This window comes from Diabrotica virgifera, chromosome 4 (genome assembly GCF_917563875.1).
Source record: "Diabrotica virgifera virgifera chromosome 4, PGI_DIABVI_V3a".
Lineage (NCBI taxonomy): Eukaryota > Metazoa > Arthropoda > Insecta > Coleoptera > Chrysomelidae > Diabrotica > Diabrotica virgifera.
This window is the reverse complement of record NC_065446.1, coordinates 21,706,571-21,723,605: the sequence shown is the minus strand read 5'-3', so window position 1 is coordinate 21,723,605 and position 17,035 is coordinate 21,706,571. Positions and strand designations below refer to the sequence as shown.

Sequence of the window (17,035 nt, the reverse complement as noted above, 5' to 3'; positions counted from 1 at the left end):
CATCTTCAGTTTCATTTTCACTTATTTCCAAAACCTGAAACCTATTTCTTAATTCTACTTGGTACTGTCTTTGGTTATTTTCTTCTTTCAACTTCGCCACATTCCATCTTTCGATCTTTGTGTGTTTATCTATTGTTTGTGTTGAAATTCTTGTTCTGAGCTTGGCTTTTACGAGAAAATGGTCTGTGTTGCAATCTGGCCCTTTCATAGTTCTTACGTTTATTATGATGCTAGAATGTCTCCCATCAATCAATACGTGATCTATTTGGGTATTTGTACTTTCGTCATTTGATCTCCATGTTGCCTTGTGGACCTTTTTCCTAGTGAACTGGGTGCTTTTGATGGCTAAGTTGCAACCTGTCGCAAAATCGACCAAACGTGATCCATTATCGTCTGTAACATCATGTAGTGTATATCTTTCTGCCACCGGTATTACGTAATCTTCTGTGCCTACTTTTGCGTTTAGATAACCTTGTAATATTTTAATATCGTGGTTAGGAGCTTCTGTGTATCGTTGATTTAAAGAGTCGTAGAATTAATTTTTATCGTCCTCTGATGCGTTTTTGATTGGTGCATACACTGAGAATATAGTTAAATTGGACCATTTGCCTCTTAATCTTATGATGCAGATTTTTTGGTTTATTGGTTTAAAGTCTAATAACTCTGATTGTAGTCTTTCATGTATTACAAAGCCACATCCTCTTTCATGTCGAGTTTTATGTCCAGACAACAGTACTATTTCATTTTTCATGTGTATTTTTCCAGACCATTTAACTTTCTAGGAGTCTATTTAAAAAAATTCCTTTAAAAGATCGGAACCTATATGAATGAAGTAATGTAAAATGGTTGATATATTTATCATTAGAGCTCGGGAAATTTGCAAAATGCATATTAAGTGCATATTTGCATATTTTTAATAAATTTTATAAGTGCATATTCATTTATTAAACGTGCATATTTTCAGATATATCATAATATGGACAAACATCTGAGGACACAAGTAATGCAATTTAGCGAGGTAGGTAAAACTATCCCTCGGAAATACCCCTTATTCGTATTAGCATAATATGACAAAAGACTTACAGTTTTTGAGTTATTTATGAAAAACCGCTTTAAAACGTGCATTTTTCAAGAAAAATCAAAATTTTGATCTTTGATGTCTCAAAAAGTATTGATTTACTTTAAATAACTTTATTTCTTCAAATGTGTCCCTTTATCGATTTGTGGGGTTATTTTTAATAAAATAATTTTCACCCACGAAAAGGGGTGGCAACCACCCCCAGGGTAAAAGTGCAAGTTGGCATCACGTTATTTTTGTTTCTTGATGTATCCTCTAACCACTCACCAATTTTAGTGAAAATCGATGAAATTTCACTGAAATCAGTGGTAATAGTTGATTTTTATATTCAGTGATTGCACTATAAAATATAAATTGCAATTCAATAATCGAAATCCGCGTATTTTGCAAGCTCATATATTAGTAAACGATATGTAGTCGCAAAATAATTAATTTTATTCATTTTAAGTACAATTCTCACTTAAGCCAGGAAGATGGGGAGGTTTTCTTGTAAAGGGGTTGTAACTCAATAATCGGAATGCACATATTTTAAAAGTTTATTCTTAGAATTAATACGTTTTACGAATTGTATCCGAGATACGATACAGTTTGTCTAATTTACTTACCGTTGCACGTCATTATCTATGTCAGAGATCTAAGTTGACATTGTTGCCAAAGTTTTAAAAAATTCTGAATCCACTTTAAATCAAATAGATCACATAATCATTCCAAACTTGGATTATACAACAAAACAAATTAATATTCAATGTAAATTGATAAACACATTAGAAATAGAAAAGTAGAATTGTTATAATCTTACCTTAAAGTAAATAATAAAAACAATAAATATAATAAAACAAATATTTAGAGTCAAGAATAAAAACAAACCTAAAGTGTTAATACCGCAACTGTCAAATAAATGTTACCAATTTATGCCAAAATGTCACCTTCGTTCGATTACAGTTACAGTGTGTTTCGAACAAATGTGCTTCATAAAAACGCTTTATAATCCATTTATACAAATTATACGAAACATATTATTGTGTATTTCTTTAAGTTAACATTAATAGAAATCTTCAAATATTATTTCTACGCGTATATAATAAAATATGTCTAGTGGTTGTAATTCTACTGTACTCGGCAAAAGGGTTCTAAAAAGAACACACCTACTGCCTAAATATTTCGTGTTGGTATCATGTGACGTCACAGGCTATGACGCGGATGACGTGCAAGGGTAAGTAAATTAGATGGAGTATATATTTTAATTTTTCTCAACATGTTTCTCTTAAGTTGAATCAATAATTAAAGAGTTGTTTGGAGATTAAGGGGATAAGCTCAAAAATTGAGTCTACATCACTTCGAAAGCTCATAAATAGATCGTTATTCTGCCGCAAAAATCGATTTAATATCTTTATTTTTAAGTAGTCGGGGGGCTGGGTATATTAAATTCCTGCCCAGTGTAACAAGTTCAAAATTTTTAATTTATCGTACATGAAATTTCATAAATAGCTTGTAATTTAGCGCTATTTGTTTTTTTAATTTCTAAAGGTTGAGAGCCAGTTCAACGGGGGTGAAGTAGAAAGAAGTTTTTCCGCGTATAAACAATAATTAATGTCAGATATAGTCCGTCCGCTATAACTTTTCCCATGCGGTACGATCCATTTTCAATCAAATTAAGTCAAAACAGAAAGTGAAAGTACACCGATGTGTGTAGTATATGGGCCATTCCACGAACATACGCCTGTTTTGGATTACTTCGACAACGAATATATTACTGTACAACATAAGAAGTACGAAAGTAAATGGCGCTAATAATTATTCCAATAAACAACAATGTAATTTGTAATTTACTTTCGCTCTTCTTATTTTGCACATTAAAATATTCGTTGTCGAAGTAATCCAAAACAAGCGTGTGTTCGTGGAATAGGGTATATAGTATACAGTATCTATCTATCTAATCAGCCCTAAACATCCATCCTTGGATATAGGCCTCTTCTTCCTTCTTCCATGCCTCTCTATCTTGGGCAATTTGCATCCATTTTGACCCAGTGTGTTTCTTCAGGTCATCTGACCATCGCATCTGTGGCCTTCCCCTTTTTCGTTTGTGGTTCCATGGTCTCCAATGTATTATCATCTTAGTCCATCTTTCATCCTTCTGCCGTAGGGTGTGTCCGGCGAACTTCCATTTAAGCTTTGCTACTTGGGTAGAGACGTCTTTCACTTTTGTTTTGTTACGGATCCATTCGTTTCTTTTCCTGTCTGATAATTTAATGTTCAGCATTTGTCTTTCCATGGCTCTTTCTGTCTTTGCTATTTTTTCCATATTCTCTTTTGTAAACGTCCATGTCTGAGAGCCATATATTAAAGTAGTATACAAAATGTATATACATATCGACGTTCGTTTCAATTTATGTTTTGACTTAATTTGATTGAAAATTAATCGTACCGCATGGAAAAATTATAGCGGACGGACTATATACAGCGATACAGTACAGTTTTTCTATACAAGTTTAGAAAAACATTTAATAATATAGTTTTAACTCTCATAATAATATAATAAATAAATGAGTATAATGATGTAAATGATAGAAATTTCAATAAATATTTTTTGTGAATTTAGCATAAAATAAATTAAATACATTCAATACAAGGATTCCTGCGTTTTCTATTTATATGCATTAAATGCATAAAAGCATATTTCAGTGCATATTTCAACTGTTTTTTGTGCATATTTGCATGCATATTTTAGGGTTTTTTAAGTGCATATCTCCCGAGCTCTATTTATCACTTACTAACCAATAGATGATTATTACTTATTACAGTTTTGGCAATATTATTATCACCATGCATATTACATTCTAAACAATGCGTGGGAGTATGGGAGTTATTTAATTATAGAAATTTAATTAATTAATGAATCTTCTAAAATAATAACCGATATAAGTAAATAAGTAGAACCTTCGCCAAACACAACCTGACCCCAAAGGTCAACTGATACTTCGCATGTGAGATTATTTTAATGATTGTTTTCTCGCACTAGTTTCATCTTTCGTGGAATTGGAGCAAGAACTTTCGGCGTGACCTACGCGAAAAAACTTATTTTAGTAAACAAAAAGGTGTTCGTGATAAGTGAGAATGATGAGTGACATTAGTGTGTGAAGATTTGTTAACCGTTAATATAACAATAAGGTAGGTACATACTAAGTAAGCAATCTTGGTCCCGATAAAAATGTGTTATAATCGTGTCAAACCGACTTTGTGTTGACTAATAATTTGTTTGTGTTTTAAGGTCAGGGTTCATGTTGGTTAATATTTTTTGTATATATGGTATCAATACAAAAATGACTGTAAAATTAACTCTTGGCATTAAGTTGTTGAATAAACCGAAACTTAACCACAAATATTTCTATTACTATTACTATTACAAAATAAAGGGCAGAGGAGCAAGCTCCTATTATGCCCAAAAACAAAGAAACATTTCATTATAAAATTAATAACAAATTCTAAAGTTACAATAAAAACTTATAACAAAATTATGGAAAAAGTAGGTAATGCGGTCCTAAAAATAATAATGTCCTATTATAAATCAAATAAAGAACAATCAAGTCTATTTTTGAGTATGTTTACACTAGGTGCCGATATGATATCTTGGTCCAAGTTATTCCAGATATTAAATATTCTGTTCGGCAAGAAGTTCACCCTGGACCTTGCTGTCGTCTGTTCCCTCTTTAATTTATAACGACGGCCTCTTAGTCTTTCGTCTTGATTTAGAGTAAACATGGTATTCAGGTTTCCAATATTGTATTTTAAAATACGGAAAGACATAATTAGATCACCGCGAAGACGTCGATGCTCGAATGTTTTCAGATGAGCCATGGAGAATCTATCTTCATAAGTACCCAAGTAGCACAATAAAAACATTTTAGTTTTATTTAAGGTTTATCAAGGTTTTATTGTGGTTACTAAGAAAATAATGGTTTTATTGTTTCCTTGTGGATATACTGCCAGAACTTTAAAACTGTTAAGCATTTGTCACTAATTTTAAAGTATCTAATAACAGTATAAAATAAGACTAATTAACCTTAAAATATACTTTGTCTTATTGTAGTTTTAAAATGGTTTATTCTCAGTTCACTTTAAGACTAATCAGTTTTATGAAGAACTTCCGGACTGTTTGGTTTTATTAGATTCTAGTTTGTTACCTTTTTGTTTTATTGCAGTTTTAAAGATTCTCCTAATATGACTAATAAAACCTATTATTAAAACTACTTGACCTCAAGACTATTATGTCAGTAAAACATGTGCCTTAAAATTATTTTTTTAGTTTTCTTTAAAGTTGCTTTCTTAATAGCAATTAGTAGGTTATATTAAAACCAAACGCTCTTAACTGAATCAATGTGGTTATCGTAAAGACTAAACTATGCTTCCTGTTAGAAATAATAAAACTAAACACATCCCCTCTTCTTTCATGTCCAGAATGGTCGGTCATTTGTTATGGAGAAAACAGTGGTGTAGTGTGTTGTGAAAAGTGGAAATACATTTAGTATGGAAGAAATAAGTCGCAAGTACTTAACATATAAACAAACTGGTAATTTTAAAAGAAAAATACAACACACAGCACTACAACGCCTTGATTTTAGATTAGATTAACATTAAAACCGAGTGGCACTATCGACAGCAGAATTAAAACTAAACGGTTTTAATTCCAAGGCAACCTTGCTTTTATGTAGATTATATGCTTCTGGAAAGGTATAAAATAAAACCATTTGATTTTATTTTGCACTCAAAAATGTTTTGCATAATGTAATATTTTCAAAAATATCCACCAAATCTGGTAAAATCTAATTTTTTTTAACAAAATACTTTATTATATATATAAAAAATTGTATGTTTTGATAAAAACAATAAACAAAATTTAAAGGATTAACAATTTATTATTATTATTTATAATATGTATTATACTTAAATATATTTTTTAAATTTGTACAGATATAGGCACTTATACTTACTATGCCGTATTTCCACCTGTTGCATCAATGCAAGACTGAATGAGATGTCTCATGCTTCTTATAAGTGTATTAATGTAGTTCTGGTCCATGGTGCCCCATTGGTCGCACTTGGTCGCAAATAAGTCATTAAAACAATATATTAGTGTTTTTAGTAAATGTATTATTTATTAAAATTTTTGTGTCTTTGGATTTGTCTTCTTCGAGAATAAAATATTTTATAATAATAGTAAGTATATTCACTTTAAATTTTACAGTATTTTTATGCCTCACTTGGTCTATTGAATTTGTCAGTATGTATGATAAATCCTGTAAGCTGTCAAAGCAAAGGGATTTTGGCTCGGTGGTAGCGCGTTCGACCGGAGATCGAGAGGTCCCTGGTTCAATTACGTGTGTTATCTAACTTTTTTTTATTTTTAGTATTGTTTTAGTAAAAATTTTTGGAAAGTAGTAAGTAAAAATTAGTTTAAATACAAATAACCTGTTGAAGGTATATTTATTTCGTTGAAATCATATAATAGAAATATGACTTCTTACGTGCGTACAAAGTACACACACATTATTTTTTTTTCACGCCGAGAATCGACCTTTACATGCGCTTTTTTGCCACTCGCATTTTTAGTGTTGTTATTTTTGTGACCGTGAGAGTTTCTGATCCATATGTCATAATTAGGAAAAACGCATTGGTCAAATGTCTTTCGTTCCATAGATCAAGTAAGAGTTTTTGAGTTCTTGGTATCAAAAGATCTCTTTTTTCCCTTCTATTTTAATGTCACACCGCCATTTCATATAGTCGAATAAAAATCCGTCAGATGGCGTTGGGCCGGTACGCACTTACGTGGAAATGACCACTTCGTTTATCAGAAGACTTAATAGTGTAGTGCTTAATATGCTAGTGGCTTCAAAACCCTCAAGGAGGAAAGACGCCCATCATGTAACTAACACTGAATTATTATCTACCAATAGTATATTTTATAATTACCCAAATATGACTTATTGGCAAATATAGTTCGGTTTGTTCATAAAACTAACGCGTTTCTAGCAGCTTCAACTAAAACCAAATGGAAAATTTAATCAATTTCATGTTGCGTTGAGGTGAACCAAACTGACGTTAAATGAAAAATATAGCATGTGGAAATTTTAAAGTGCTCACTCTGGTGAAAATATGTAATCTGCAGATATGCAGGTTTAATTTAACAGCGACGGCATATTTTTTTGCGTAATTATTTCGTTGATTTATTTCGAGATACCTAAGGTATATTGAATAACGTTAAGCTGTATGTTATTCAGGAGCACTATCGTGAATTTAAATGAATTGGACGACCAAACTGAAGGCACAAAATAGTATTTCGCCATGCTGGTTAGAATTTATACAAACAAAAAGGAAACGTATTAATGTCACTGAACCATAAACCTCGAATACATTTGTGCTCTGTGAGGATTTACCATATCCAATTCGGTTCGACAAGAAAAGCTTCCTGTATTCTGGTTTTTGTGTTTACACGGACGTTGCTAAAGATTTTTATCACATTTGGACCTTCCATTTTTCGGGATAAGACAAGAAAGTTTCGTATAAAACATGCGGTGTTAGTTGACTTTTTCAGATTTAAAGGTTAGAGCCGGTCGACTACACTGTAAAAATTTTCTTAACCCTCCGTTAGGCGCGCGGTCTACAATCGTAGACCACTCTCTTTTAATTGGTCGCCAATTGCAGGAAACTACACACTACACATACGCCCCCATCCTGCTTAGTAGCTGTCACCAATACTTCCAACTTACTCTTCAGTTTGCTAAACGCCGCCGATCTGTTGGCATTATTTTTTTACCATTATTCAAAGAGCAGTGGTCTACATCCGTAGACCGCGCGACTAAGCGCGTTCCAGTTTTTAGTTGTATATACAGTATGGTGCAAATAAAAGGAATAAATTCGTTATTTCGTAAACCAGCGACTCTAAGAAAAAATCCCGAAACAGGTCGATTTGTATTTTTAAATTACGATATTTTGGCATATATGTCATACTAGTGACGTCATTCATCTGGTCGTGATGACGTAATCGCTGATTTTTTTTTAAATCAGAATAGGGGTCGTGTGCTAGCTCATTTGAAAGTTTATTAAATTGTGTATTCAGTAATATAAACATTTACATACCTATTTATACAGGGTGTCCAAAAAAAATTTTTAAATAAATTATTTGACAAAAAAAAAGAAGATTATTATTAAGTAATTTATTTCAGTCAAAATCCATTTTACTGCTGTCACAAATCAGAAAATGTTTATTTCACAAATAAATATTGCTTTTGGCTTAAATTAAATGTTCAAACTTAAAAGTGGCACGTGGCTGGCGGAAGCTGGCTTGAACATTGAATTTAATTGAAAAGCAATGTTTATTTGTGAAGTAAACATTTTTTTCTGTTTTCGGGTAACAGTAAAATGTATTTTGAATTAAATAAATTACATACATTCTTCTTTTTTTTTGTCAAATAATCTAAATTCGAAAAATTTTTTGAACACCCTATATAAATAATTAAATATATGTTAATATTACTGAATAGAGAATTGAATACCCTGTCAAATAAGCTAGCACACGACCCCTATTCCCATTTAAAAAATCATCCATTACGTTATCACGCCCAGAAGGATGACGTCACTAGTTGACATATATGCCAAATTATCATAATTTAAAAATAAAAATCGACCTGTTTCGGGATTTTTCCATAAAGTTGCCGGTTTACGAAATAACGAATTTATTCCTTTCATGTGCACCATACTGTATAAAGCTAATATGTAGCCTGCTGTGTATATATAAAGCTAATAACATAAATGAAAATATTTCAAGAAGCGACTTCATTGAAAATTTAGCATGGGAAGTAATGAAAAAGGAAATTGAATATGGATCAACTATACTTTCCCTGCTAAGAGAACTTAGACGACGAGCTCGCGTACTGCTCGGAGTTCACGAAGTCGTACCCCCTTCCCCTAATATTCCAACAAATTACATGGGACGATATTGTATTTGTGCATGAATTTGCAAAATGACAACAAGAAGGGTATACCAAAGATGTGACACATTTGAATTCAAGGATCATTTTGGGGATAATATTTGCACTGAATTTTTGACGGACTAAAATTGTGCCACTTTGACCATTTAATAGTTTTGTTCTTCTTTTACTTTTTAGTTCTATTCTTTATTATTCATCCCTACTGGTCATTCTATAAGTTCTAAGATCAAAAATATTTGTGTTTTTTTACTAAATTGAGCTTATTTTTGTGACCATTTTCATTTACTTGCGAATAAAGACCCAAAAAATCATGACCTCGTTTTTAATTTTACCACTGTCAAAATGAGAAAAGCCAAGGAATAAAACATATCTAATATCAAAAGTGCGGACATAAATAAACATGCTATTAACCATAAATTTGTTAATTTTGTCAAAATCCGGAATTATAGGACAAAAAATTCTTGGTCTACAATCGTAGACCGCGCGACTAAGCTTGTCAGGAATAACCGCGCGCCTAACGTAGGGTTAACCCGCGACATTTCCTCCTTTTTCGCGATAACTTGATTAAACATTTTGCAATTTTGAAAAAAATTCGCAAGTGGCTCGAGGAATGGTGTAGTAATGCGTAGGTATTTTTTTTTCTTCTTGTTTTTGTGGAACTTATGGCTTTGGGGAGAGCCAATTAGCTTTAATAAATGTTAGAAATAATATTTCTAACATATATATTATTGTGTTTTCAATTTAATCAATCAAAGGCAAAATAAAAATTAAATTAAATTTTTTTTTAAATAACGCGGGCACATAAATTTGATACACCCTGTATATTGAGCTGTAAATATTTATTAGAATTTAGTTTGGATGTAAGTGGATTTCTCTTTTTAATGAGCTTTCCGATGAACCATTAAAGACTTTTGTGAATAATTAAAGTGAAAAGGACGATGTATTTAGATTTAAAATGAAAATAGATTGTTTATTACGAGAACTATAGAATCCACAGGTAGATGTAATTATCACTTTCTGGGAAAGTGGTTTAAAAAGAAAGTTTGGAATTTTGATATCTTTGTTCAGCACGAGTAAATGTTGTAGAGTTTCCCCGAAAGTAATTAGGATGGTCGGAATAATTTTGAAAATGAATGTTGTTTGTCGAATGGAAAAGATTGTTTCTGATTCTTGGCAAGTTGGAAGGGGAAAAGTGGTTTGAATGATTGAGAGAGTTTGACAAAGAAATTATTATGTTTTTGGCAGCGCTGAGGAGCGGTCGACGTTTTGGTGGATAAGTAGTTAGCAAATACCAGTGGTTGTTTGATAGTGGAGAATAGTGTTGAAAAGTGGAACGAGAGACAGATCAAATTGAGACGAAATACCTCTTTGATTCTGTATTATTGTGAGAAGGAGAGCAGAGAATTTTTGGAGTTTTGTTTGAATCGAGTACGTGCCAAAGAGGCCCGGCTTGTTGGAGAATTGGTGCTGGTATGCTGATAGTTTTGAAGCTGGAGAACGGAGAGGGCTTTGACGAGTAGCCTTTAACATAGTCAACGAGGGAGAGCTGTTTTGGGTCACGAGAAGACATCAGAGTGATTGAAGCAAAAGGTCAGTCAACTTATGTGAAAGATATTTTTATGTTCGGAAACTAAAATTTTGAGTAAAAAGCATATGAATTAAAATTCCAATATTTCTAAAAGTAAGTGGAAGTATAGCTAATCTTGCGAATACATAAATTTGTTTTGTTTAGTTTGTTTTACCAAAGTCATCGGGAACAAACCGATAAGTTGTTTTTTTTTTAACTATAATAAATTTAAGTGGTAAAAAATTTCATTCGGACATCTGTGTCCACAGGTTTTAGATTTGATAGATTTTAGAGTATCGATTTTGATAAATAAAAGACAATTCTGTATTTTTATTTTATATTTGGCTTTATTTCTTTTCCCTATTTTGTCCCGATTAGGATCAACTAAGAGATACTGAACCCACGAGAGAAGATAAGTATAACGTGAGATAAATTAGATTTTTTTTAATAGTATAAAAAGGAACCCTGAGATTTTTTATTCATTTTTTTATGTATGATTTGCGACAATTAAATAATTAATCAAATAAATAATAATTATTATAAAATTAATAAGAAGCAGATCATAACAATATATAACACCGGTTTATAGCGTCCTGCGCCTTCCGGTTCCTATTCTCCAGCTGCGTCGATCTGTCCAATCTCCTGGTCGGAGATCTCTCTCAGACATGGCTTTCTGGATTCCACTTACCCAGGTTGTTTTCGGTCTGCCCCTTTTCCTTCTTTCCGGGAGTTGCTATTCCATTATTAACTTTGGGAGTCGATGTTCCTCCATTATTTGTACATGGCCATACCAACAAAGTTGTTTTTGTTGGACTTCTTCAATTATTTTTGCTTTTCTATTAATAATATCTCGTACCCGTTTGTTCGTTATATGTGAGAGTCTGAAGATGCAGGTCGATCTTTGTCAGAAGTCCATTTCCAGTGCGAGCAACTTCTGTTCTGTTCGATTATTCAGTTGCCAGGTTTCACATCCATAGAGTACCATGCTTTTAAAGATGCTATTATAAAGCTGTGTTTTCTTTTCTTTTGATATGGTTTTTGACCAAAGTAGTGAGTTCAAAGCTCCTATTACCTTCTTTCCTTTCATAATTCTTTCCTCTATTTCGAATTCTGTCCTTCCAATTTGTTGGATTCTCGTTCCAAGGTATACATAATCAGAGCTTGGCTCGATAACCATAACCATATCATCCTCTAGTTGTAACTCACTTTGCTCTCCTCCTAAACACGTATATTTGGTTTTTTTATATTAACGTATAGGCCCCATTTTGTGTATTCTCGAAACAGCCGGTTTGTCATAAATATTAGATCATCTTTATCCTGGGCAATCACCAGCTGATCGTCAGCAAAATGCAGTGTGTATATTGTTGAGTCGTCATTTAGCTGTATCCCCATTCCAGAACACGATTTCCGCCACTTATTCAAGACCTCATTTATATAAATTTTAAACAGTATTGGCGATAAGCTGCATCCGTGGCGTAGTCCCTTATTCACCATGAAGCTATTGGATATACTGCTGTTGATTTTTATGTTTGCTTGGATATTGTTATAGAATTGTTTCACTGCTTTTATTAAAGTTATATTAATAGGGAGTTTTTCCAGGACTTGCCATAATTTACGAAGTGGTACGGTATTATATGCCTTAGTTAGATCGACGAATAGTTGATGTATTTCTCTGTCTCTGGATACTTTTTTTTCGTTGAGTTGGTTGATCGTGAAGATATGGTCGATACAGGATCTTCCTGCTCGGAATCCTGCTTGTTGTTCGATCTCTAAAGATGCATATTCATTTTCTATTAGAGTTTTTAGAGTTTTCCCATAGAGTCTGCTAAAGGTGCTGGTTACACAAATACAGCGATAGTTCTTGCAGTCTTCCTTGTTACCCTTTTTGTGTATTAGGGCTATCCATCCTGTTTTCCAATTTTCTAGTATGGTTTTTCCATCTGTGTTGTTGTTGAAAATTGCGGTTTTTAGTTTGATCAATTTTGCAGTTCCATATTTTATAAGTTTATATTTCTAGCATAACAATTTTCGAAAAATAGCAATCATATTTCTAACATAACAAGTAAATAAAAACACTATAAAATAAAAATTTGTTGTAAGTTCGTATTTAAATTCGTATTGTGAGATAAAACCTTTCACGTTATAGAAGTGAGCGCTACTGCTCCCTGGTTAAAATTAATTTGTGAAAAAGTGATATACTAGGTTGTTCAAAGGAAAAGGTACGAAACGTCGTAACAACGTAACCGCAAACATATTTGCCTATGCCGATATGGGATAACGTGGCGAGACATCTTCTTCTTCTTTAGATGTAAATCCACTAATGGATGTTTTTTTTTGGCACAGACTTTTGCCATTCAGCCAGTCACAACTTTTTTAAGTTCTTCCTAAAGCAAAGAAAAGAAAGTAATTATTACAATACCTATTTGATTATCAGTAAGGAATACTAATGGATGTTGGCAATTATATTTTACAATAACTCTCTGTGTCTTGCAATATCTATTAGATAGGCATTCTATGTTGTTAGTCTCTATCCACTGCCTTATGTTTCCCAGCCAGATTGTTTTCTTGCATTCCATTTCTCTCTTGCGTTGAATTTATCGTCGGTTATAAGACTGGTATTTTTCATTTCGCATGATGTGATCAAGATTTATCGTTTTCATTTTCTTGACGGTTTCGAAAAGTTGACGTTCTTGACTCATTCTTTTCTTCTTCTTCTTAAGGTGCGGAGACCGCTTGTCGATCGTTGGCTCTCATGTTGCCCAGCATATTAACAATCATTGTCTTATTTACAGTCGCACGAAACAGTTCAGTGCTAGTTTTCTCAAATGATTCAATAAAATTGTGTTTTGACTAGGAACGTTTTGGTGTAGTTGTGATTTCTTTCTTGAGGTCTGGGGCACAATTTCTTGCTGGAACATTGAAAAAATCGCGAAAAAAGCGAAAAATTTCAGCTTTTTTCCTCTTTTTTGCTTAAATCCCGAAAACTATTAACTTTTAATAAATGTCTGTCAACAGAAATTAAAGTACATAAAATTTTGTACAAATATGACTATTTACTCTTTTTTCAGACGAACCGTTCGGTCTAAAGTACATTTGAAAATGGCCAATTTTTAACGGTCTCGGCAAAACCCATTTTTACATTCCAAAACTTAATTTTTTATTAGAGTGCTGTCATTTAATAAATTTGTCCTAGTTTTCTTTACAAATAATAAATGTTAGTTCATAGGTATGGTATGTTTCTTGTGGCAGCTTTTATGAGCTCATTCCGGCCTACGAGGCCGGGAATGTCTCTGCTTTACCTTTAGAGCCAGAGAAGATCAGGCACAGATGGAGTCACAAATTCTGTTGGTGTGAACATTTCCTTCGGATCTGTTATCTTGATTTATAATATACCTTGAGGTTTTGTCCTTTTAAAATGAATTAGTTGAACAGCTCCCTAACTTTTTTTTTATCCGAGGAAAGGATGGCTAAGGAGCTACTGCATGTTTCGGTGCAATACAAGAAATGCCACATATGACGTGAAAAGTGTGGTATTCGTCGATTGTATGTACGTTAAAATCAGCGTTATCGTACACCTGCTGTGTAAAGCACGGCAGGTCCATTTTCTGCGGATCGCCTGCGAATGCTGACGGATTTACACAACAGGTGTACGAAAACGCTGATTTTAACCCTTTTTATGCCAGGCCTTAATTTGCATGTTGGTCCCTCAATCCCAAAGGTTTTTTTCATGCTTAGAGTCCTATTGCCTTATATATACGTCGCACTTGCACATAAATAAACAAATAAATGACCAAGACGTGTTTTTTAATGAGTTTTTTTAACCGACTTAAATGTTTTCTTTTTAAAAGTACTCATTAGAGAGCACAACAAACTTGAAAAAATGTAACTAACTTAAAAGAAAATAATGTACATGTAAATTAAAATTAAAAGTTTTCTTTTGTGCGGTACTCATCAAAACATGACACTACGCAAAGGCCGACTCCGCATCTTGCACACGTGTATCTCGACTCGCTTCTTTTTTTTGGTATTTTTTGTAGCTACAAACGCTTCACCTTCTAGCAGCTACCTATAAACGTTGCCACCAGTGCTACAATTTAGCATATATCTAAAATATGTGAACAAATATATACGGCAATGGGTCCGCATGACCTGCCTTAGGTGCCAACATTCTGAGGCTTTGGGAACAATAATCCAACATTTTCGGACATATTTTTACGGCATTGGGACACCAATGAGTCTAAAATTTTATAAGCAACGCATATTTTCGACTTCGGTAAATTAAGACCATAACACCTTGAACGTATATATACGGCTGCTGGGAATACAGACCCACTTTTTTAAAAACAAATATATGCAGCGTTGAGACAGAAAGGGTTAACGTACATACAATCGACGGATACACCCGTGTTGAGCTGGCCCCCCCACTTGCAAAAATTAAAAAACAAATAGCCCTGATTTATGAGCTATTTATGAGCTCTCATATTCCGCAAACTAAAAATTTTGAGCTCGTTCCACTGAGCAGGAATTAGTAGGACCCTAGTGGGGTTGAGTAGGGGGCTGAGTCAGCCCCCCCCCACTACTTAAAAATAGGAATATTGAATCGGTTTTTGCGGCAGAATTACGAGCTATTTATGAGCTCTTGAAATTATATAGTTTCGATTTTTGTGCTCATCCCCTTCACCCCCAAACAACCCTTTAATTGATTTAACTTAAGAGAAAGATGCTGAGAAAACTTAAAATATATCGTATTGCGAATATAATTCCTATAGCTTATATACTCTAAAAATAAACTATTAAATCAAGAGCATTTCGATTATTGAGCTACAACCCCTTCGCCAGAAAACCACCCTATCTTCCCGGCTTAAGAGAAAGTTGTATTTAAAATGCGTTAAACTAATTATTTGGCGACTACATATCATTTAATAATTTATAAGCTTCCAAATTACGCGCATTTAGATCAGTAAATTGCAATTTATTTTGTATAGTGCAGTCACTGAAGGTAAAAATCAACGATTACCTTCAATTTCGGTGAACTTTCATCGATTTTCACGAAAATTGGTCAGTGGTTAGAGGATACGTCAAGAAACAAAGGTGACATGGTACCACCTTGCGCCGTTACCCTGAGGGTGGATACCGCCCCTTCTCGGGGGTGAAAATTATTTTATAAAAAATAAATGCACAAATCAATAAAAGAACAAATTAAAAGCAAAATTTATTATACAAAGTTAATAAAATAAGTCAATACTTTTTAAGTTATTAAAGATCAAAGATTTTAATTATTTGTGAAAAAAATGCATGTTTTGAAAAGGTTTTTTGTAAATCACTGAAAAACTTTAAGTTTTTACAAAAAAGTTAATAGTAGTTTAATTCGTATAGCTTATATTCTAAGAATAAACTCTTAAATCACGCGTCTTTCGATTATAGAGCTACAACCCCTTCGCAAGAAAACGACCCCATATTCCCGGCTTAAGAGAGAGTTGTTCTTAAAATAATTTAAATTAATTATTTGGCGACTACATATCGTTTAATAATTTATGAGCTTGCAAAATATACGCATCTCAATTATTGAATTGCCATTTTCTTTCTATAGTGCAGTCACTGAAGGTAAAAATCAACTAGTACCTTCGATTTCGGTAAATCTCCATTCATTTTCACGAAAATTGTTGAGCGGATTTTGATACTATCAACTTTTTCTGCATCTTATTTTTCATAGGTATTTCTAAGTACTTTGACAAGTATTTAGTACCTAAGTGTTATAAAATGCATCTCTTTCCCGTTATTTAAGCTTGAACCCTTAGATTTTAACAGTCGCGGAAAAAATATACATTTAATTACCAATATCTTACTTTAAATTAACATTAAAGGGTTTTTCAAGTAAGCAATTTATTATATTTTTTATTAGCTTCAATTGTAGTGATGAAAACTTTTTTGTAAAAACTTACAGTTTTTGAGTCATTTATGAAAAATCGCTCTAAAGCATGCATTTTCTTTCCAAAAATTAAAATATTTGATCTTTAATAACTCAAAAAGTATTGATTTATTTTAATCACATTATATAACAAATTTTGCTTACACTTTGTCCCTCTCTCGATTTGTGGGGTTATTTTTAATAAAGTAATTTTCACTCCCGAGAAGGGGTGACATATACCCCAGGCTAAAACCCCAAGTTGTTATTGTCAATTCGTGAAAATAAATGGAGATTTACCGAAATCGAAGGTACTAGTTGATTTTTACCTTCAGTGACTTCACTATAGAAAGAAAATGGCAATTCAATAATTGAGATGCGTATATTTTGCAAGCTCATAAATTATTAAACGATATGTAGTCGCCAAATAATTAATTTAAATTATTTTAAGAACAACTCTCTCTTAAGCCGGGAATATGGGGTCGTTTTCTTGCGAAGGG

The 17,035-nt window shown here is 32.8% G+C and overlaps 1 protein-coding gene across 1 annotated transcript in view; it reads left to right on the top strand.

Moving 5' to 3' along the window:
* The first annotated feature begins 4,087 nt into the window (after nt 1-4,087).
* Nucleotides 4,088-17,035, top strand: part of LOC126882946 (adipokinetic hormone/corazonin-related peptide receptor variant I) — an 815,905-nt gene continuing 802,957 nt past the window's right edge. The window contains exon 1 of the mRNA XM_050648023.1: nt 4,088-4,246. The gene's annotated coding sequence lies outside the window, so the exon portion shown is untranslated. The remainder of the gene's footprint in view (nt 4,247-17,035) is intronic.